The 23620-nt window shown below is 40.4% G+C and overlaps 1 protein-coding gene across 6 annotated transcripts in view; it reads right to left on the bottom strand.

The window, feature by feature from the left end:
- tenm3 (teneurin transmembrane protein 3) overlaps positions 1–23620 on the bottom strand; it is an 824111-nt gene that overhangs the window by 213596 nt on the left and 586895 nt on the right. Inside the window, exon 1 of one of the 6 annotated variants that reach the window (XM_038714623.1) lies at positions 6136–6619. The exons of the other annotated variants lie outside the window; for them this stretch is intronic. The gene's annotated coding sequence lies outside the window, so the exon portion shown is untranslated. Of the gene's footprint in view, positions 1–6135; positions 6620–23620 lie in introns of those variants that run through there. 6 annotated transcript variants of the gene reach the window in all.

The following is a 23620-nucleotide window of genomic DNA, read 5'->3' as shown; positions in this document are numbered from 1 at the left end:
TGCAGAAATTAAGGAAATGAGAAAAGGAGTGGAGGAAGGAGGAAGGAGGAGGGAGGAGGAGGAGGAGGTGTGTTTGCCACCATCTGGACTCAGTCTCTGATAAGAAACACTTAGTCAGCGAGCACCTCATCGCTCAGCCCGCACCCTCTTTCTTTCTCCTTCGTAAACTGAACCGTCTCTGCTGTAATTCCTTTTTGGTTTTTCACTGATGTCATGTTGTTGTGCAGTAGGTGATAAAGTGGAAAAGTTTGAAAGAATGATAAAACTTGGGGAAGTGTGGGAAAGGAAAGGGGAAGAGCTTATTTTGGAATCTAAAATAAAAAAGTAAATAAAATAGTTGTATTGGCACTGAAACAAGTTCCAGTTTTATTTTATTATTTTTTTACACTTTGTGCATTCTGATGTGTTTCTCAATGAGAATAATCTGCGCATTGATTCGGATTCTACTTGTTATTCAGAGTTGCCAATATAACTTTTTCCAATACAGATGCAGGTTCAATTCTGTTTTTTTCAGTACCACAATTTATGTTCGATGCCTGGAGAGAAACTCAGCAAGGTGAACAAGAATCTGTTCCCATGAATAATTCTGAGGGCATGCATGTTCTTCAATCCAGTGTTCAAACACATTTCTACAAATGCACATGAAAAACACATTCACTAAACACATTACTTTAATATATGGTTTTGATGCATCTTTATCATTATTTATTTGTATTATTATATTTCAACTGAAAGCACCAGTTGTTTTAATATGTCTATTACTGGCATGATTTGCAAACATAAAATAATTTCACAGACAAAGTGAGTTTAGAGGAATCAAAACAAACAGCTGAAGCAGTTAGTAAATGAACTGATGAGTTGAGAAAATTAAGCTGCAACAATTTTGATAATTGATTAACCGTTTAATTGAAATTGTGAGGGCAATACTCGGCATTTTCTGAAGTTTTACAGATTAAAGAAATATCAAATTAATTTATAAAATAAATTTATATACTGGTTGAATTTTGGGAGGAAATCATTTGCTGTTATTACATCTATTACATGTTTTATTTGTTAACTTTCCACTACGCTATCATGTACCTATTTTAAGTAGATATTACATCATAGTCCGCAGAAAATGCCTTCTACTCCTGCAGCAAAAGAAAATGTCACTATAAAGTCAGGCGATGACACATTTACTGTGAATAAGTTGGACCAAACGTTCAAGGCATGCTGAAATGTTTCTGCTGAGGTCTGAATATTTCTTCTAAGTGATAACAGTGTTAAGCACTCGTAGCTGTGGTCACGTCAGCCTGCGCATAAAACACTTCAGGTGACATTCCTGCGTTACGGTCCTGACGCGCGCCACCTTCCACAATATGATTTATATCAATGTGAATCCGTTGACTGCTTCTCTTGAACACTCTTCGCTACTGAAGTGAGACGCAGTATGTTTATTTTTTCCAATTTGTCCTTTTGAATTAGTTATGAGGAGGGACGGGGCTGCACTCTCTCAGGGGGAGCTGTCTGAAAAACATTCACGTACGGCACATGGACACAGACATGCGCAAACACTCACAGATGCATGAGGTACGTCACGCACCAACACATTCCTGCTACACTCTTATGATGAATGAACCTTAAATGTCCTTCAATGTAATGAAAAATAATAAAACAAGGAAAAATATGGTTTCATGTAATATAAATGAGCAAGTCACCCTAAGTGAGAGTTGTTTGTGAACTATTGTAAATCTTGTGTCTGCTTAAGTATGCAGGAATAATGTTCTACAGTATATCATTGTGTGTGTGTGTGTGTGTGTTGGCCCACAGCATTTTAGGAACTTTTATTTTCTTAGTAATGGCCCCAACTGCAGCACTACAGTCCATCAGGAGAACCACTGCAGGCGCACAGGTAACGTAAAGCCTCTGACTCGCACTCCTCTGACTTCCTGAAGTCCTGTTTAAAAGTGACGTCCTTCCTCTGATGACTTTCATCATATTTTTAGCTTTGAAACACAAATACGCACACACACATAAACACACACGCAGGCTCCTATATCACAGACACCCAATCTATCTCACACATCACTCTCAAAGGCCTTGTTGCTAGGAGATAGTGCGCTATTTGTGGAGAGAGCGCGATAGAGAGACATGGAGCGAGATATATATGGGGAGAAATCGAGGAGTTCGGAGAGTCAAGTTCCTTTAAAGCAGGATGAATCTCTCAAGACGTCTCTTTACACTCTTTCACGCACCAACTCAGGGAATAAAGAAACACACAACACAGGCTAGGACAATGTGTGTGTTCCTGCAGCCCATGCATGGTCGCTCATGTGAGTGTGTACATATCCGTGCAGCAACATGAATGGCAGTGTGTGTGTGTGTGTGTGTGTGTGTGTGTGTGTGTGTGTGTGTGTGTGTTCCTCCAATTGCAGCGGTGGTGGGATCCAGCAGGTCATATAATGGTTGGCTGGTCACATTGTCTGCCTCAGCGGTCAGTCCCTAACACACACACACACTGTCCCCTATAATCTGCAAATACAGCTATTATAATCTGATAAAGGCTGCAGAGGGGGGGAAAAAATCCTCATCTGAAACACTGCGAAATCTACACGAATGCACCGCCATCGCCTTCGCTTTGTTGTCTTTCTGAGAACAACAAACATCTACAAAAAGTAACACTTTACAGAGCATCGGTTAGCTCACCTGGTACACCAGGCGCACCACGCAATAAAGGCTGAAGCCCTTCCCACGGCGGCCCGGGTCTGACTCCAGGCCACCACGGCCCTTTGCAGCATGTCTCTCTCTCGCTCACATTTCCTGTCTCTCTTTGGCTGCTCTCTCAAATAAACCCGCCTCAAAAAATATATTCTGAAAAAAAGGCACACTCATTGATTTTTTCCTGACATACAATAATTGATAATGATTGAATAGTCCAACTGCAGTGCCACTGTACCACTAGAGGTTGTATATTATTCTGTAAAAGTGATGCAAATGCAGAAAACTTGGATAATTTATTGTGGCTTTAAAATTCTCAAACATGCGTTTCTTTCTCCAGAAGTTGGGTCCTTGAACTAATACTGACACTGGTGCCTTAAGTCAAAACACATTTTAGAAAATATAAACCGGGAGAAACGTGCTCCCAACATGACAGTTCTGTTCATTCCAAACTGGCTAATAAGTGCCTTTACACAAAAGGAAAGAGTCTATCATGTCTGGTGCACTGGTAATTATCATGGATCATCCAATTAAATGATACCCAATTGATCCCAAAACTTAAATGTTTAAGCAGTTATTGCCTAATAACTATTACTACTTCTGTGTTAAGTTGCAAAAAAATTAAGATAGAGAAATGACATTACTTCACAGCTTCACATCTATTCAAATGAAGCTTCTTTGTTTTCACAGCATAATTTGAAAATGTTACTTAGATGCCATAATAGCAAGTCATTAACTAAAGAGTATTCAAATCCATTTCAAGCGTTTTTCTATTAAGCTGGGACTATAATAATTAGGAACTCATACTAATTCTACAATGTTCGAGGCCTTATGTCATATGAGCACCAAAACAAGAAAGTTGCTCCGTAATCACACAGTTAAAAACCCTCATAAATGTGCTGCTTTATACTAACTTAATTACACTTTTTTTGTTATTATTTTCATTAGTGTAACCACCAGTGGAATGTAGCAGCTGTCTGTGCTGGTTGACTGACTGCATTGTCTCTCACAGTGGTTGGTCTGAAACTCACAGTCCTCCTAATCTACTAAAACATTCCAGAGAAGCAGAAAAAAACCCCAAACGTGTGCACAAAAGAAATCATTTTGACAAACATGTCAAATTAGTCCAGTAAAATATAACAAGTCACATGCGCAAGGACTTTTGGCGAAAACTAATAACAGGGGCTCTGTCAGTTTCTTACTGTTATTCTAAGCCACACACATACACCATTACAAATCATCAGCGTTATGAAATCTCACGCACTCATATTACACTCGGCATCTGTTACCAGCAACCACTGTGAGACTCAGACAATATCACTTCTCCTACTACTACCTAACACCTTCACAACATCTGCACCTGCCTTTTAGCAACCCATGCAGTGCAAAGCACGGCAGATGTAATTATTGGAAGGTGATGTTCATAAAGTAAATTGTTGCTTCACATTGAACTTGATCTTCAGACCAACCTTCTATATACATATGAGAGCAAACAGACACAAAGATGTTTGCAGAACTACTGTTTGATCTTTTGTGCAAAATCATCTACGAACTGGATATGAAAAGGATTTATAATTTTATAGCCCCTTCACTCTCGCTCTGACGTCTTATCATCTCTAATAGACCCGCTGGAATCTTAATCAGTTCCACATGTTCTTCTCTCTACCACTGTCTCTGCCCTCCCTTTTATACGATCTGCCCGTCCACCGCCGTTTTTAAGAATGTTTCCTCTCACGGTGACAGTTTAATTCCTTTAATCCATCACCAACATCCTCTTTTGCTTCCTTACTGACATGCATGTTTTTGAGCGTCTCTTAATTTATGTTTCTAACTGAAACATAAATTTCGAGGGGTAAGAGGAGAAGACTGAAAGAGAGAAAGCGCGCACACACATGCGCGCATGCAGAAAGCAATGGAATGCAAATGTCTGTGTCTGGAAGCGATTAGGCAAAAAGTCTGTCTTCTCTCTGTGTCTGAGCAGCAGCACACAGTCAGCCACCCTCACCTCACACACACACACACACCTTTCAAAACACACAATGCTAAAAGCTGAAGCGGTAAATTGTCAGAACGCCAAGTCAGATGGGGTGATGCCTTTCTGAGTTCACCCATCTTTTACTGCAACAAGTTGACAGGCAGCGAGATCTACATTTATTTAAATTTTAAGTTCATCATTCTTTCCATTTATTCAGTGAAAAAGCGTTGTCATTTAATTATATAGCGGGGTGTGTGCTCAGTGTTCCCTTCTTTGATTTACAGAATAGAACTCAAACACTATACATGAATGTTTATAGTAGAAATTAAAAGTACACATCGTAGTATGTACTGTCAGCTTAGAGTTCTGAAACTAAATAGTCCATTATCTATCTGCAGTGTCCATCCTCAATATCAAGTGTCCAACTAATTTGAATTATTATGGGGCCTTTTAAAGGAAACATGATTTAAGGCCACAGTGAGAGGTGTCAACCTTACGGTGATCACTGACACAATTCTTGAACCTTCCTTTTTTACTTTACATCACAAACTGCGACGGGAGAACTAACAGATCACCCTCACACACACACACACACACACACACAACATTTCTACTGTGGATAACACTGAAACATCTTTGGTCACTTTGCCAGCAACTACAACTGACAGCAGTTTGTCCCGGATGTTTCTCATTATGTCCTCCACATTGATTGGTACCCTAATTAAGGTAATATTCCCAATCTCCATTAACTGTGAATACTGTCCCTATGTAATCAAAACCAGACCTTAAAGCTAATGCTTTCTGTATGTGTGTGTGTGTGTGTGTGTGTCATAAGAGGATTGTAGCACAGAGATAAAAGACAGTATAGTCACTAACTGATTGGCACCATCAGCTACTTACTAAAGAAGAAGCTGACAGTTATTTAGATGGATGCGAGCTGATAAACTGACTGACTGGTTGGCGTGTGGACTAAAGTGAATGAGTGAGTGCAACAAAAAAAGAAGAGAAAACTAACTGGCCGCTTGATTTAGCCTTATAGTTTTCAGTTCGGAAAAGTGTGACCACAGCCTCAGAGACTCTGCGGGGGAAAAAGCCACTAAAAACTGAGAGAAAGAGAGAAAGAATTATAGAGAAGGAGGCAGAATATAGGAAGATAAAATGCACAGTGCTGGGTTCAGATGAGAAGAAGGTATTTCCCTCCCTCTTACCACTTTCTCACTAAATCCAACTATGAGGCCCCAGTATTATTTTCACACACACACACACACACACACACACTGACTGACTGTGTTGTTTTTGTCAATGAGTTTACTTTCAGTCAGTGAATTCACACAATGAGAGGCAATTGAGGGACCAAGCGACTTCACAAGGCAGGCAGGAACACACTGACACGCCATCCCAGTCACACACACACGGTGCAGCTTTCAGAGAGGAAGAGAAGGACATTTGATTTGGACGTCTACCTTGTCTGCGTGAGTACTCCAGTTTCGCCCAGCTTAAAGGGTTAATGCCCCCAAAAAACACATAGGATCCTTCAGGCACGCATCAACACCCGGAGACGCGCTGCTGCCGAGGGAAAAATCCCAAAAACACCTCCGTCGCCCCCCGCTTTTCTCTGTCTTTTCTTTGGAAAGAATGTAAAAAAATAAAAAAATAAGGACGAGCCTCTGACTTCTCTCTCTCTCTCTGTCTGTGGGACTGCCTCAGTCTTTTCTCTCACTTCTTGTGTTCCCCCAGCCTCTGCGCTCCAAGTGAGGGATGAAGAATGAAAAAGACTGGAGAAAAAAAGCTCCTACTTTCTGCCACTTTTTCCTTTCTTCTTTCTTCTATCTGTCAGTTAAAGAAAAGGCGGAATTGTCTTCTTTTATTCTGTCTCCGGTGGCTTTCTCTCTCCGCCCGCCGCCGCCGTCAGTGTCTGGCCGCTGCTGCTGGCACCTCTGCGGTGTGCGCCTGTGTGCCGCGCTGCCTCTCTCTCCCCGGCTGCTCCGCCTCCCTCCCTCTCTCGCTGGTTGAGAGAAGGAGGGAGGCGGAGCCAAGAGGACAGAGGGAGCGGAGAGACGAATCGGATTGGCTGACAGGGGAAGGGGGGGGGGGGGGTGAGAGAGAGGGGGAGAGCTGCGGAGGGAGGGCCTGCATTTCTGTTTTCTGCATTTGAAGGATGGAGGTGAAGATGTGTAGAGAGAGAGAGAGAGGAGAGGAGGAGGAGGAGGAGGAGGAAGGCCGTGCAGGGAGGCACTCCCCTCTCCCTCTCTCTTTCTCTGCATTCTTTTGCTCTGATCCCCCTGATTTCCCGACCACATATGTATTCATAGCACAGAAAATGCACCTCTCAGCTGCTCACACGTGATCCCTCTCTTTCTGTCTCACTCTCACACATTCACACACATTCACACACACCCCTCATGTGTGGGTGTGGGTGTGCGCGGTTAGGTTTTGAGGCAGCTGTATAAACCAAAGGTACTGAGAGAGAAAGAGGGGGAGTGACTGGGCTTAACTAAAGGGGATTCGGCAGCCGAGGACGTTAGACAAACACACAGGCATAGCCGGGCATGAATGTGTTGCAGGACACACACACACACACACACACACACACACACACACGTGCACTGATAGATACACACTCCCTTTTTTTGTCACATTATTTTGGAAATGTGTTTGCACTCCTTAATGTATTTGAGTGCATTTTATTTTCTAGTTGTAATTTTGATAGTTAGATTTAAATAAATAAAAAGTCTATCTAAAATAATAATTTAGCAAAATGTTTGTAGGAATGTGTGTGTGTGTTTTAAAAAAAATAGACTAAGTGTGGTGAGTGCTAATAATTCGAAGGTGCCTGCTGCTGTATTTCAGGGTGTGTATAAATACCTTTTACATTAGCAGAATATTCTCTATTATATTTTATTCTCTAAGTGGTGTTTTTATTATTCACTGTAGATGATAACATACACATTATAATTATGTGTTACCAAGTAATAATGTTACAGCTGAATAAATTGATGTTAAATCTGGTATATTAAAATATTTGCTATTATAGATTTCTTCCTTTGAGTATTTCTTTCCATATTATTCTATCTATATTATTACAGAGTATATCTTAATAAAAGTATACATCTATAATATCACAAAACAGCACAGAGAGCAGTCTGTCCAGTTATTGAACACAAAATTTACATTTATACTAACATATAACAACCTTTTTAATATGTAAACCACACTCCTTTTTTTTCTTCTCACACACACACACATATATACATTTTGTGCATGCCTGCCAGTCCTTCTAGTAATATCTATGTAACACGTGACTGAGGATATTGCTTGGAAGAAAATTCATTCATTTCATTATTTCACGGGCGGCCGTTCACTGTGTTATCCTGCACACACAAGGATGAGCACACGCAAACATGAACAATAACATTTAAATGTTCATCTTTCCTGTTCTCTGAAAAGAGGATTGACAGAACAACATTAGCTCAGTTTGGACGACTTAACTGCACAAGAGACAGAGCCTAACGGCAGCAGAGGATAAGAGGATGATCGCACAGAGAGCGCGGCTACAGACACATCAGCTTCTACAACACAGAGGCAGGCCGAGTTTAGTGAAAGGTTCGATGAGTGTGGGGTTCTCTGGACCAACTGTGACATTGACAAGCACTATGACCCCATGTCTTAGTTAAGAATATCTTACCTTTTTAGGGGTGGGGAAAAAAGAGCCAAGCGTGTTGGAAGTGAAGAGCACATAGGCCTACGTTTTGTGGGCAATACGTATAATACAGGGGAACAATCAGGGGAGATTTGTGCAGTCTAACGGTAGCAGTGTGAACACTCCAAAATTTGCATCAAAATCACTGCTGCAAAGTCGGCTGCTGCTTTGCTTTCCCTTTGTGAAGTGGTTTATAACCTGTCCGGGACCCACGTAAGCGAAGCAATGTGTTTGCTATGGAAGCAGATATTTTGTGTATGCTATATACCTGTGTTAGAGTGTGTAATGGGCCCAAAGATTGGTTCATACTTTACCATGAAATTCAAGAACCATATGCTTTTCATGCCGACTGCACATTGTATATTCCAGTGTTTCTTTGGCGCTGTAGAAACATTCAGGTTTCCACCATTAGGATTCCTGTATTTTCAGTGAATGCAGGTTGGATGGTGTGACACAATCTACATTTAAAAAATGTGGTGGCCAACCTTGGTCCCAGTACCAATGGAACCAATGGATTTGCTGTAATGGTTATAGACTTTATGATCTTAAAACTCCTTTACAGTCAATCTCAAGTTGAAATTCTCCTTAAAATCTAAATTAATATTTTAAATGGTGGATAAAACAGATTTTTGACATAGTTATGAATGAGATGAATGTGTACCAATAAAGAAACATACATATAGAAGATAAAAGGAAAAAAGGGCAGTCGAAATGCACATTTTATTTCCTCTCGTACAATTCAGCCAGTCCATCTTTTTTAGCACGTGTAAAGCTGAATGATCTTGTGCCCAAAGAACTAATTTAGTCATGACACACACAACCTTACACACAGCCTAAATATTTTATTAATCTGTACATCATCATCATCATCATCACATACACACAAACTAATGATCAGCAGCAGCAGCAGCAGCATCTCCCATAGAGGTTAATACAGTATTGATTTTGGCATAGAGGCCACTGGCAAGGAGATGAGGATATAAAGTGAGTTATCCTCAATCCTTAATGCTGCTGCTTTTATTACATATTTCCTTGGTATATTCAATTCAATTTTACTTATATAGCACCAATTCATGTCATTGCAATTTTCATAGAGCAGGTCGTTTATATAGATATATATCTATATAAACATTTATGTACAATAAACATATATAAATATATAGAATTAAGAAGAGTCCTAGGAGAAGGACATGCGTCAAATCTTGCCGCCAAGAGTGTGTCCCTGTGCCACAAACTGATCTGTATGTGTTATTTTTGTTGTTGAAATTTCTAACTAGCTAAACTGAATGGTCATGATTGCATTAATTCTTGTTATGTTATATTCAAAATGTAGCAGAGCGTATATTGAAAAACCTTGACCCGTGCATCACCACTACCCTGACACAGCACTGTGGGAGCCAGTGACTGGGTGTTTCTCAGAGTGTCACATTAGCCAAAACCTAATCACACACTGAGCAGGACTCCTGGCCAATGAATGAGCTAATGGCGTAAGAGGCAGATATTTCTGTAATATTTTACTAAAAACACAGAGGGTCTGAAAAGTTTGGTACCGTTAGTGTGAAAAGCTTTACCTGCCATATTTATACAGTGCTTTGTTGAAGTTAAAGATTGCTGAGTTGTCCCTCAGTAATTGCAGATGACAACCTGGTGGTTTGAATTTCCAGTGTGAAGAAAAGGATGGATGACTGTGAAACTGAAACCTTCCTATGTAATAAATGAGTAATGAGTATTAAACATTCCAAGCTGTTCTTTTAAAGTCAGTCCAAAGTCAGCGTTGCATAGCATTTTAAATCAATTGGGAACAACACACCAGCCAGTATAAACCGTTCTGCTGCAGCTATTTTGAAATGAGGAAAGCAGTTAACATTAACATGTGAAGATGAGCAAGAAACTAAAAGAAAGGCTTATTTATAAAACTTTTTCTCTACTGTGATCTTAATACACAGAATCCTGCATGTTAGGCAGGAATTGTACCAGGACTGGTCTTGATGTTGAAAGGGCCAGTGAAAGCATGAGTCCAACAGCATCTGAAGCCCCTCCCCCGACACATTACTGATGTCAGAACTGTCCAGCACTTTTGGAAACCAACAGCCTGACAATCATCCTCGTGGCCAGAAGGGCAGAGACATAACAGCAGTCAGGATCAGAACTTTGCTCTCAAACATTCGTCGTCGTTTTTTCTTCACTCAAATACTTTTTGTGTGTACAACCGAGTGCAACACTGTGAATGCTTGGACGGGGAGACTGTGCGCTCCATTATCCCCTTCTGAACGTCTCCACGTGTCTCCCCTCTCTCTGACAGCCTTTTCACTCCACTTTTGAGTGCGGCAGTTCGGAAAAGCTATAAACACTTTTGCTTTCAGATGAATGGTCATAGAACAAGTCATACAAACGTATTTGATTTAAGCATTCTCCAGCTTGCCAGGGTCTCTAGCATGCTTAAAACCGAATCATCAATAGTACACTGTGGTCAGAAGATCATGGGGTTATCTTACTACTTGATGACGAGTCAACAAGAGCAGATGTTTCATAAAAAGAGCACGATTCTACCACTGAACTACCAGTGTAAGGTTGTGCTTCATAAGACAGGCAGTGGACACACTAGCAGTGGCAGCTAACGGACAGCTGCGGACCTCGCGGACGCGGACTACTTCTGTTTATATGACCTTCAGCAGTCAGCTTGGCGGACACGTTCCACACGTGCGCAGTAGAGCGGTCGTTGCCCTATAATGTTCAAACGTATTGTTTCCATTTTAGTCCAAACTTTTTTATTGGTCAAATAGAAAATTCACTTCAATACACTTTTAATTTCCAGCTGTTAATTTAGACACTTAATGCTCCTCTAAAGTAAATCCTCAATGTGACTGATCAATATGCATCTGTAGTTCCACATACTTTGCACTGGGCTGCCATTGTACTTATTACAAATAATGTTACTTCACACTAATGTTGGCAAGCATCTGCTCACCAACAACCACAATCAGAGCTTGAATATTATGAATGTAGCAAAATGCTTTGCTCACTTAACAGTTTTAATCTGAGGTGTTTTACATAAGCTTCTTGTCATTTCCCATTCAGTACATGAAGGTCACACCAGTAGAAGAGCCGCGTGCTTATGCAGATCCTGAAAATAGTTTCTCAGACACATTCAGTTCTCAACTGGGAATTTGTAATTTTATTTCTATCATATAATAATGCAGCGTATGTTTGACTTTAAATTTCCAACCAATGTTACTTGTGTTACCGAGATCCCCTAAACTCCACCCAAACTGAATGAGTGTCCTTGATTTTCCGCTTCAGAGTCCCTGTCTCAAAAGGAAGAATCTTTCAAGGAGAGATTACATTTGAATGTCATACCTTTCTGAATGTTTTCCCTCATTAAATATAAACTTCAGTGAGGTGAATGAAACGCAGTCTTCTACTTACCTATTGTAGATTGTAATTCCCTGTAGAAAGAGAATACTGGAGAGAGAGGTAGAACTCACTGGGTAGTTTTCTGTTTCTTTTCTTTTTCAAAATCTCCATCCTTCCAGCAGTGAGGCTTTTCTAACACCAGTGTATTTGCTGGTGCCCCCCCACTGACACACACAATATAGACTCTATAGGTCCTCAAAGTGTGTGTGGTGTGTGTATGTGTGTGTGTAAGTTCAGCTGCTCCCGCCATTTAAACACCCCGTGTGTGTACGACTGTGTGTGATACGGGACCCTAAGCTCTTTCATTTCATTGTATGGGACCCCTACTGGGCAAGTTCACAACCTTAGAGTGAGAGAGAAGGCGAGAGAGAGAGAGAGAGAGATGGCAATGAAAGTGTGAGGGGAAAACAGGGGGGGGGGGGAGAGAGAGAGAGAGAGAGAGAGAGAGAGGCTTAAACAAGCCAACTGGTGAATTAAAGAGGAAAAAAAGTAATGAGGCGAGAATTCTAAACCTGCAGAATGGAGAGAAAAAGAAGAGAGCTTTCTCCGTTCTCCTAATCCTTCATTCAGTATGTGGGGATTTCAGTCGATGGTGAGATAACGTAGCGTAACCTCCTCTCACTGTGGAAGTGTGTGTGTGTGAGCAACTTTGAGTTCGGACATTTCAGCCTCCTGGCCAGACGACATAATAACAGTAATCATCTTGACCAGTGCACCCTGTAGCTGTGTGTGTGAACAAGATAGAGCAGCTTACAATTGTGTGTGTGTGTGTGTGTGTGTGTGTGTGTGTGTGTGTGTGTGTGTGTGTGTGTGTGTGTGTGTGTGTGTGTGTGTGTTCACATTAGCCTGTCAACCTCTGAGCAGCCCATTCTAAATAACAGTGATTACTACGATCATATGGGGGTGGACTAAACCATTTAGAATAAATGATGGCAACCTGCTGTTTTACTCACCTGTGGTTTGAGCACAACATACTCTAACACACACACACACACACACACGCCAAACAGCATGCACAAACCCACACAGATTACTGCCTTTTCAGAGTCACTTCATGAAAATATGCCACATAAAGATGTATTGATTGGGCACATTCAGTGGGGAGAACAAGTATTTGATACACTGCTGAAATGCAAATTAATTATTTAAAAATCATACAATGTGATTTTCTGGGTTTTTGTTTTAGATTCCGTCTCTCACAGTTGAAGTGTACCTGTGATAAAAATTACAGACCTCTACATGCTTCATAAGTAGGAAAACCTGCAAAATCAGCAGTGTATCAAAGACTTGTTCTCCCCACTGTATTGTGTACACAGAACCCTGTCAAATGGCTCCAAGCTGACAAACAACTGGGTGATAAAACAGAACACAGACACACTGTCTCATACAGAAAATGTCACTGTCCAGCAAAGTGTAAGCACACACAGGGTGTGTGTGTGTGTGTGTGTGTGTTTATTATACACATTTTCAGGTCAGTCTATTAAGTATTATTACAGAGCAGATTCAGTTCAGACTAAACCCCTTCTGATTCTTTCTAACACAACTGTCTCTTGTGCTAATGTCCTGTGAGTGTGTGGTTGCGATGAAATTCAACTATGACAAAGGGAGAGAACGAGAACACAAATTATTATGGATGGAAAAGAAAGACAGAACAGAGAGAGAGAGAGAGACAAAAATGATATAATAAAATAAGTCTATGTGGATGTTTTTAATGACCTGATTTTATAAAGCAGAAAATATACAAAAAAGTCCCTTTTTATAATGTTTTGTTTGCTTTGTATGTGCACACTGTAAAATGGCTGTGAAATCCACAGTGATTTACTGTGTACTGTAATGTATTCCATCAAATTACAGTGACAATTTCACAGTAATCACTACAGTCACTACTGTAGAAACAGTAACAACTTATGTACAGTAGAAAATCACAGTCACCCATTTTGTCCTGTACGGTGTGTACAATGAGGTTCTAGTTATACGTTAATGACCTGCAATAAAATTACATTATGCTTTTACAGTAAACTGGCTGTTTTATAATACGGTAGATTTCTGTGAGTAAAATAAATGTAAATGCTCTGTATTTGTATAGCGCCTTTTTAGTCTTTGCGACCACTCAAAGCACATTTTACACTACATCGCATTCACCCATTCAAACAGAAACTAACATTCACACACAATTCAGGGTTCAGTATTTTACCCAAGGACACTTCGACATGCTACCTGGAGGAGCCGGGGATTGAACTGCCCATCTTCCGATTAGCGGGTAACCCTCTCCCCTCCTGAGCCACAGCTGCCCTCTGCTGTGAGCAGCAATGCATTCTGGGGGCAGTGTATTGGACTGTTGGATCATGGACATATTTTAAAATAAGATAGAAGTCTTATTATTAGATAAGAAGTATTATACATCCATTTGTTGGGCACAGCTGCAGCTGATCTAGTGTACAGCCGGGGGTGGAAATTAACACCCGTCAAGCTCCAAATGCGGGTAGATTTTCCATTTTGCGGTTGAAGGGTTATCTGCCAAATTGGTATTGTCATTCTGTGGAAAACACTGATTTCAGTTACATTTGCCTCTAAAATAGTACGTGCGAACCAGAAAAGTGATTTACAACGTGCTTGTAAAAACTAGGTACAACCTACAGTTATTTTTGTGCATGAATAGTTATGATTATTGTAAGGTCTTAGCATTAATAAACCGGAGATCAATCTAGACTTTTTTTCTTGCACAAGGACTTAATAAATGAAATAAACCCACAATTAATATTAGGCCTGTAGTAGTGATACACATATGAAATTTGAATTTGGAGTGTAGTATGGGGGGGTTCCCTCATTTTCAAATGGGTAAAATTAACCAGGAGGCTGAATAGATGAGGATGTTTAAGCTGAATGATTAATAAGCATCTTGTAAGTTTATAAAACAATTTACTGTTATTACTGTACTTAAGTACATTTAATAGCAACAAAATCATTTTGCTTCAAATTTCACTCTGGTGTCTTCTTTAAGTTTGTATTCGAAAAACACACACACACACACACACACACACACACACCAAGATGTAGGTCTCTCTGTAGGTCTTTCTTTCTCTCTGCTGTATTTTTCAGAATTAACAACATAAATCATAGGGCAAAAAATACTTTGGTTTTTTGAAGTCTCTAAATTTCTCCAACCCAAACTAAAAGGATCTGTTTGCTTCCAGGAAGCTAAATAAGAGCATCTCCTGGGATTTTGAGATATCTTGTTAACACTTTCACACACCTTTTTCTCACCCCTAACATTTTTCAGCACGTTCTCTTGATGTTTAACCACACTTCTATTTTTGAATGGCATACAATGATCAAGTAATTGAGTCATAGAATTAAACTCTTGTTTACTATCTAACAACATGACAGAATAGCTCTGCTGTAAATATCGTCATGGTAAATCTGGTTAATATTGTTGCTATTATACTCTGTTATGTTAAGCAAACTGTGTTGTTTACCCACATGACCTGAAACATCTGTGTTTTAACAGTTAGCAGTTAAGAATCTCTGGTACATGGTGTGCCCAGAAGTGTTTGTAAAACCACGTTTCCCGAATGTTTTAAACCACTATTTCCATGTCTTGAATCATAATGGCTGTAACAATGTTTCAGAGTGTGTGATTCTTGCACGTCAAAACTTAATTGAAATTCACTAGTAGTCAAAAAACCTGAGTAGCCATCATTAAAGTTTCAAACAAAGGAATAGAAGTTATGGCACTAAAAGCGCCTTCCTCCACCTAATGCTCTGCATTTTGGTTGTTGAGAAAACCTCGTTTCCTAAAGCTGATGATACACGGGGCAACTTTTTGAGCAATGTTGCTGGGCAATCTTGCTGATGGCAAGAGCGACTATGTTTTGAAAAGATAGCGGTGGTGCGGGGCGGGTGGCGGAGTGATGGGGGAAGGGGATTACGGTAGTAATCTTTACTCATTACAATTCATGGCAATATTGCCCAGCACCATTGCTCTAAAAGTTGCTCCGTGTATCATCAGCTTTAGACATGTTTCTTTAGGTTTTTCTTGTCCTTGCTTAAAGTCCGCTCACAGTTTAACCTTTTTCTTGAACAAGCCTTTGAGTGCCTCTGTGTTAAACTGAAGAGTTGTTTCTTTTGACTTTTAAACTTGTTTTTTGTGCCATTAACCCTCACGATTTTTATAGAATGCTATTTCCGGCCAACAGATTTCTTAAAGCAGAGCCACAGAAGTTAGTGTAGCCAGATATATTTCATTTGAGAAGCCAGAACATCACTCGACAGAAGCCGCTCAACATCTGTGTTCTACTGCAACAAAGGTTCAAACTGAAGAAACTCTGAATCCTGCCTCTCCCAGAAATCTGTGACCGCAATGCCTTGGCCTGGACCTTATCCTGAAATGTTTGCTGTGATTTTCTTTTACAGTAAGTTACTTGTCAATTGTTGCCAGTTAATTACTATGAATTTCACAGTATTTTGGGGTTTTTTTTGCAAAGTGTGTGCCACCCCTTGACCATACTGCAAAAAAGTCTAACAGTCTCAGTCATCATTATTATTTTCAGTCTTTCATTCCATATCTTGTTTAAGAGAATGTGTGGCATTCCCCAGTGTACTTGTGCTTAATATTTTAGGTACAAACCACATTCACAAGTGGTCAAGAGCTGTCGCATGAGCCCTGTGTCATGTCCATGACTTTCACGACAGAAAAAAAAAATACTTGTTTCACATAAGAACCCTAATAACTTAATAAGAATTCATTCGGAATTAAATAGAAATCATAATAAAATAACACACAATACTAACTTAATCATCCTCTGTTGCACCCGACAGTGTAGCCTCTCATGTAATATCTCCTGAATGTCATGTCACCTCTCATATTAGTTGTGGCCCAATTTGCTGTAGAAAGACATTTTAGCATCTAACTTCATGTTACTTCACATTCCCTCTTTATTACTGTCATTGCGTCATGTCATGGACAAACTTCAGAAGTTAAGAGAGTCTGGTGAATCCGACTTGGAACGAATGACATTTCCATAAGTATGTGAATCCTTATTGTGAGAGCAAACCCTACAGAGGAAATGTGAGAGACATTTAGGGAAAAAACACAAACCTGTTCTAGCATAAGGTCCAGGGCCTTGTTCGGTTTGAAGACAAATATGGATACTGACATTTTTAGGATGGAACATTTATTTGTTGATTTTACATACTTATAATATCCAAAACCAAAGGTTGAGAAACCACACTGTGATACTTTTTCATCTCCTTGCCATAGAGAAGCTTGTCAAAATAATCTGAGTTTAGCCCGTCCTATGGAACAACTTGATGAGAAGAACAGACTGAAACTATTCCAGGTTATTTAAAACAACCACTGAAAATATATTACCAGATATTAAAACAAGATTTTCCTCCTTTCTCTCTTTCATTTTCTGTCTGATATACACAGACAGCCTGGAAATCTGTTAGCAGAAGCTGTAGGGAGTTTGTGTTTTGTGTGTAAGAAGAAACAAATAGAAGGTTTCAATTAGAGACCTTATTCTCCAGGACCAGCTTTGTGTGTGTGCGCGATGTGAGTGAGAGCATGACATGATTGAATCCAGCTGGTAATGATGTTTGCTGGTTTGCCTTTTCTATACAGGGGAGTTCCCCCATCTCACAGAAAGCGTGCACACACACACACAGGACGTGAATCCATGTTCCCCTGGAGTCAGATTTGGCTTGCTTCATATTACACAATACAAAGAGGGCGCTGTTCCTCCAGCTCAAACTGAGCAAGAGCTTTCAGAGTTTCCAGTAGATCGGGATTATAAAAGAAGTGCAAAGCTGACATATTTTGTCTTCAAGGATGTAGATGGAACAGGAAGCAAGAGGGGTTGTAGGAAATATGGTCCTAACTAAACTACTGTTATGTTATAGAAGCTACCATTTTTTGTTAATTGGGTTAATCTTGCTACAGTAGCTCTGTTCATTTGGCTAATGGTTAGAGTAACAAAAGTAAAAGGCTCAACGGTCCATTACATCCCAAATTGAAGTCATACATAGGTATGAAGCAGAGCTGTTCTAAGTAGCAGAAGCACAAAAAGGACAAATTAACAACAAGTCAACAACGTGGGGCAGGCTCAACGCTCTGCTCCTGAAACCTTCCAGTGTGAGCCGACGCCGGGAAGTGGACGGAACAAAACCACGGTGCAGCCGGAACGCGGTAAGAGCCTTGGCAGAAGAACTTGGCCAGCTGGGGCAACTGCCCGATTGTAGATGGCCCCTGTTTTTTGGTTTAGAATGTGGCTTGATCTTATTTCTAATAAATCACACTGTATGTACATTACACATCCTAGTTTAAAAACTACTTCTTACACTACAGGCAGGGTCTGAAATTAGCAGCTGGGTGAAATCATCGGGCCACTTTGGTCGACAGCTAAATTACACAACTGAAAGACACATGTAGTGAGCGCACAAACCAAGGTTTAGGCACAGAAAGTACTTGGTTGGATTTAGGCAACAAAACTACTTGGTTAAGGTTAGGAAAAGATCATGGTTTGGGTTAAAATAACTACGTACGTCAGTTAACGCGTAATGTCACTTACGTCAATTTATGTAACTTGCCTAAATAAAAGTATTTAATGCTGACTTTCTGTTTCACACAGGCAAAGAACCCCGGTCTCCTGGTTCAAACTCTGGTCCTCCATCCACGCCAACCCCCTCCTTACTCAGTCTTACTCAGTCTGGTAAATATCATATACCTGCCTTTACCGACAAAAACTGGCCCTCCAGGAGGTAACTGCTGTCGGAGAATCATTAAGCTTTAGTTATTTTGTTTGTTTGCTGGGATCCAGAAGAGGAGGTTTGTGTTGAGATATCATAGATCTTGTGGCGACATGAACTGAGATAATAACTGTGGGTTTTGCGTTGAACACTGACTGTACAGTACTCTGTGGAGAACTTCAAGATCTCGTGTGCTTTGTGTTTATTGTCGTCTGTCGGTACTTTTGAAATACCTGCTTGTTAAGTAAGGTTGGGAGATTGGCGGAACGGTGGTACAGTGGATAGTACTGTGGCCTCACAGCAAAAAGGTCCCGGATTTGAACCCCGGTCATCTTGACCTTTCTGTGTGGAGTTTGCATGTTCTCCCCGTGTCTGCGTGGGTTTCCCCCGGCGTCAAAAACATGTTAGTTTTACCAGTCAGTGACACTGACCGCTGATACAGACATAGATCTGGAGTTGGTCCCTGGGCGCTGCACGGTGGCTGCCCACTGCTCCTTTGAGGGACGGGTTAAAAGCAGAGAATAATTACATATATATGTGTCAATAAAAGTACCTTTACGTGCTGATAGACATGGATCTTGTGCAAATGCATGTGATGTTTTTGTGGAAAAATATTATGACAACATAATTTACATTAAATAATGACTTATTGACCAGAATGTTATTCCTTCATTAAGCACATACATGTGGCAGACAACAGAAAATACTTGCCTGCCACAGTGGCAGACCCTGCCTACACTGATGGATTACTAGTCAATAAAAACATTTATCTCAGTTGATTAAACATGGACGGATCCGTAATGGAAAAAGAGAATACTGAATTTCATAATTTTCCAGTGACTTCTTATATTATCCTGTACATGGCCCACAATCAAAAACTCTTGGCCACTCCTGCAGTAGAAGGAAAGTTACGGGTTTGTCACAAAACCACGAATATCCAAACCAAATTGTATGTCAGTCTGGCCAGTAGCTGTTGAGATAGCTTGCTCTCTATCAAAGAACTGGCAGTGTGGGCAGATGGACGGACAGACTGAATATTGCGCTCTTTGGGCTCATCCCCAAATAAAAGAGATGTAAAAAATAGTGGTGGGCAAATATAAGTTAGTGTTCTCTCTTTTATTTCCTTTTCATATACGACTATAAACCCTTCTCCTTCCAATGCTTTCTGCATGCCCGCCTCATTCCACCTGTTGTTCCTGTGCATGCCAGGCATGTATCTTAACTTAACTAACTTTAATTACCTTTAATCTATAACCATACCTTTCTTTCCAACTGCGTCATCATTTACAAGAACAGCTATGTGGTGAACCTTTCACCTTGGATTTTCCATCTATGCCTGTGTTTGTGTGTGTGTGCGTGAGAGAGAGATGCACAATGGCAGGTGGTAAATACAGTAATGCTGTTACCTGATATCTGTTACACATTAACATACAGGGGCATGGCCCATATTCAGTTACAATGTAGGAGAAGGCTGAACAAGCATAAGCGGATTACAAATACCTTGAGTGTGCAATATGAAGGAGATAAGACCTGAGAGTGAGGTGGAGATGCAGGGAGGGGGCCGAGAGAGGTAGACAGAGGGAAAGAAAGAGGTAGTGTAATAGAAGGTAGATGACTCATTCATAAGAAATGTTTCACCTTCCGTTCACACAAGCTTTTGTCATTTTTGTCTCTCCTTCCTGTTCTTCTCTCACAGCTCTCCTTTGTTCTCTCCTTTTCGATGATGTGATTAGTTAAAAGCCTCCATCTGGTTATCACGCTGATGGAGATGGAAGCAGAGAGGGCTGCACACACATGCCCCTATGCATGTGTGCGAGTGTTTTTGGCAACCTTCTGTTGCTCAAACCACTGTCCTCTCTCTCTCACACACACACGCACACAAACGCATGGCTCTATTTTAGCATGGAGGCAGGTTTGTAAATGTGACAAGGGCCCTCATCTCTCAAGCTGCTCTGAAAAATCCACCATAACAACATTTTATTTTAATAACGCACACCGATCAGCCATAACATTATGACCACTGACAGGTGACATGAATTACAGTGATTATCTGGTTACCATGGCACCTGTCAGTGGGTGGGATATATTAGGCAGCAAGTGAACACTGTGTCCTCAAAGTTGATGTAGGAGCGGGAAGAATGAGCAAGCATAAGGACTTGACAAGGGCCAGATTAAGATGGCTAGATGACCGGGTCTGGCGGGGTGTTCCCGGTGTGGTCTATCAAAAGTGGTCCCAGGAAGGAAAAGCGCAGGACATTTGAACACTCCATGGACTATGGCTTCTCGATTTCACAAACAGAGCCCTGCATAATCAGGCACCTGTGTGCATCTCTGACCCGCTCCACCCACATATCACTAGGTCACTTAGGTCTTCTGACCAGGCGTTTGTGGTCGCTGGCTTCCACACTGTGACTTACATTCTGGTCTCGCCTTTAAAAAGCAGAACAGTCTTTTATTAAAACTGGCCTTTGTCTCGTCTCATGCTGTCAAGGTCTGTTGTTGTTTACGTTTTAATGTTGTTTAATTTGTGGTCTCATTTTTTGGACTTTTACTTGTGTAAAGCACATTTTTGAAAGTACATTAGTTTTATTTGTTGCCTCCATATTTAACTCCTGCACAATCACACTTTAGTTTGTCTTTAATTAAGGTCTGTCATAAGCAAACCCCACATCATGGCGAGGGATTGGGATTTCTGGTTTAGAGATTGTGGTTATTTTTTAAGAATATATATTAGTTTTATTTTGGTTAATTGCTGAAATATTTAAACTGACAGACAAATTGTCCTGTGTTGTTGTCTTTGTGGTTTAGTTATACTGCTTGTCTTTGTGTTATCCCTTTGTTTTGAAGTGGTCTGATCCTCCAGTATGTTCCCCGATGTGTTGCTCGTTAGGTCATTCGGGTTTGCTAATTTCTATTCAGTTTATGTCAAACGGCTTGAGTTCATTTGTGTTTAGTTGACCTCTTTTATAGGCCCAGAACTTTTGTTACTCATTTTGTAAATTGTTTGGATAAATAAAACCCTCTATTTGAAAAGGACTCCACATGCCTGCCAGCTCGGTCCCTCAGTAGAAAGTAGCTTCCCTGAAAACGATGAGGTCGGCGAATTATCTGGACCAACCAGGGCGCTGTTTTTGGAAAGAGATCTGGATGTCAACTTTGTGTCTGAATTAAATTTAGTTTGTGGTAACTAAATAGTACTTAACTTGATTATACTGGGTTGGCAGCAAAATTCTCAGAGACAGATGTTAACGCCTGGCCAAATAAAGCCAAAGCTATTAAGAAGAATATCGCAATAGCAATTCTGGAAAAACAATGGAGCGTAAAAGGCTTTTGGCAACTTGCAATACAAAGTCATGTCAGTTAGAAAGTTCCCTGATAACTGATTGTACTTTGGTGGTTTGGGAGAGTTGTCTGATATTTTTTGGGGAAAATCTTACATTTCTGGGATAAAGCTGTCTCCCAAGAAAGAAGCCTGCTCAAATCCTGTTATTATGACGACTCAAAATCAAGGCCGTCTCAGCCATGTGAGATGTTCAGTCTTTTTTTCAGTTTCCCTTCAACATGGGCCTATGAATGCAGGTAAACAAAACATAGTGTATTTCCTCGTTAAACTGACAACGCTCGCCTCCAGCCATAGATGACCTTTCATTTATGTTTGAGTGTCTGTGTCTGTGTATGACCGTCTCTTGCATAAATCAAAGATAAAGCCTTGCACTGGTAAGTGGAATGGCGATGAAGATGGGAAAGAAGGGGAAATTCTGATGTTACATGCAGATTAAACATAACTTGGAGACATACTGAAGGAATTTTTGTGTTAGCAAATTTCCACAATTCTGCCTATTGACATTATACAACTGTCAGCCTTACTGAAAGATGTCTTTGTTTTGTTGTTTACATTTATTTACTTGTTTACATGATGTGGTTCTGCATACTACAGTAAAGCTATACAGAAGAGAATCAGTGAAAGAAAGGGAACAATACTAAGTGTCGTTTTAAGCTGGCCTGTCTGAGAGACAGACAGAATGGCCTACCCACTCAACAGGCCTGCACACACACACACACACACACACTTAGCTAAACAGCCTTTGTTAGTGTCATAATCACATTTAGTAGAAGCCATATGACACTAGAAAAAAGCTGCCAAGGACAAACAAGGCGATGCTGGAGAGTGTGAGTTTGTATGCGACTAAGAGAGATGAAAATAAGGAGTGTGTGTGAGTGTGTGTGTGTGTGCATTCGTATGTGAAGTTTCTCAGTAACGTCACCCATATGCTGGGGTCAGCCGCACTATCACTAGCTTTCCAGACACTTTTGGTAAGGCTAGCGCGTGTGTGTGTGTGTGTGTAAAAAGAGAGAAATGGAGGGAGGTGGGGTGAGACATTCAGAGTGGTGGTTATTTCTCCGTTAGGGGAAAAAACAATTAATACATGAACATTTCTTTACATCCTAATTTTGCAGCAGCTTGTGATGACCCATATTAGGGTTTTTATATTAAGCCACAACCTCTAGTGGCCGTATGACGTAGCAAAGAATGAAGTAAGAGTTACTTAGTATAAAGAGGATCGAGTCCAGTGTGAATCCAAGTCAAGTTTTAAGTTAAAAAACGTTATGTAGGTGACTTACATTACTTATGTAACATACTTATTTTAAGCCAAACCCAAATATTTTTCCCTAAACCTAACCAAGTACTTTTTTTGCCTAATCCTAACCAAACTATATGTTATTTTGAGACAAAACAATTGACCTATATGTCAAATAGCTATTTTGTTGTTTAGGTATGAGGTTGTGTTGATACTGGCCTCTACTGTTAGTGGTAAAAGCATACCGGCTGGTTAATGTTTAAATTAATCTCACTGGAACTAAAAGGCGTATAATAAACACACACACACACACACACACACACACACACACACCTGTCCCTGCTTTACAATAAACACTTTATTTTCCAACTCCCTCTGCAGTGTATTTAATTATCTCTGTTAGCACAGGCACAATTGATGTACCACCATGGTACTGTAATTGCTGACAAATCACATTGCTCCAAGTGACAGAATTCCTTGATGGTGACGATGAGGGATTGAATCTTA

The sequence above is a fragment of the Micropterus salmoides genome, unplaced genomic scaffold (genome assembly GCF_014851395.1).
Source record: "Micropterus salmoides isolate LMB-PRFRI ecotype aquatic unplaced genomic scaffold, ASM1485139v1 Ms_hic_scaffold_12, whole genome shotgun sequence".
Taxonomy (NCBI): domain Eukaryota; kingdom Metazoa; phylum Chordata; class Actinopteri; order Centrarchiformes; family Centrarchidae; genus Micropterus; species Micropterus salmoides.
Note: the sequence above shows the minus strand (reverse complement) of the source record. Positions and strands in the feature narration are given on the sequence as shown.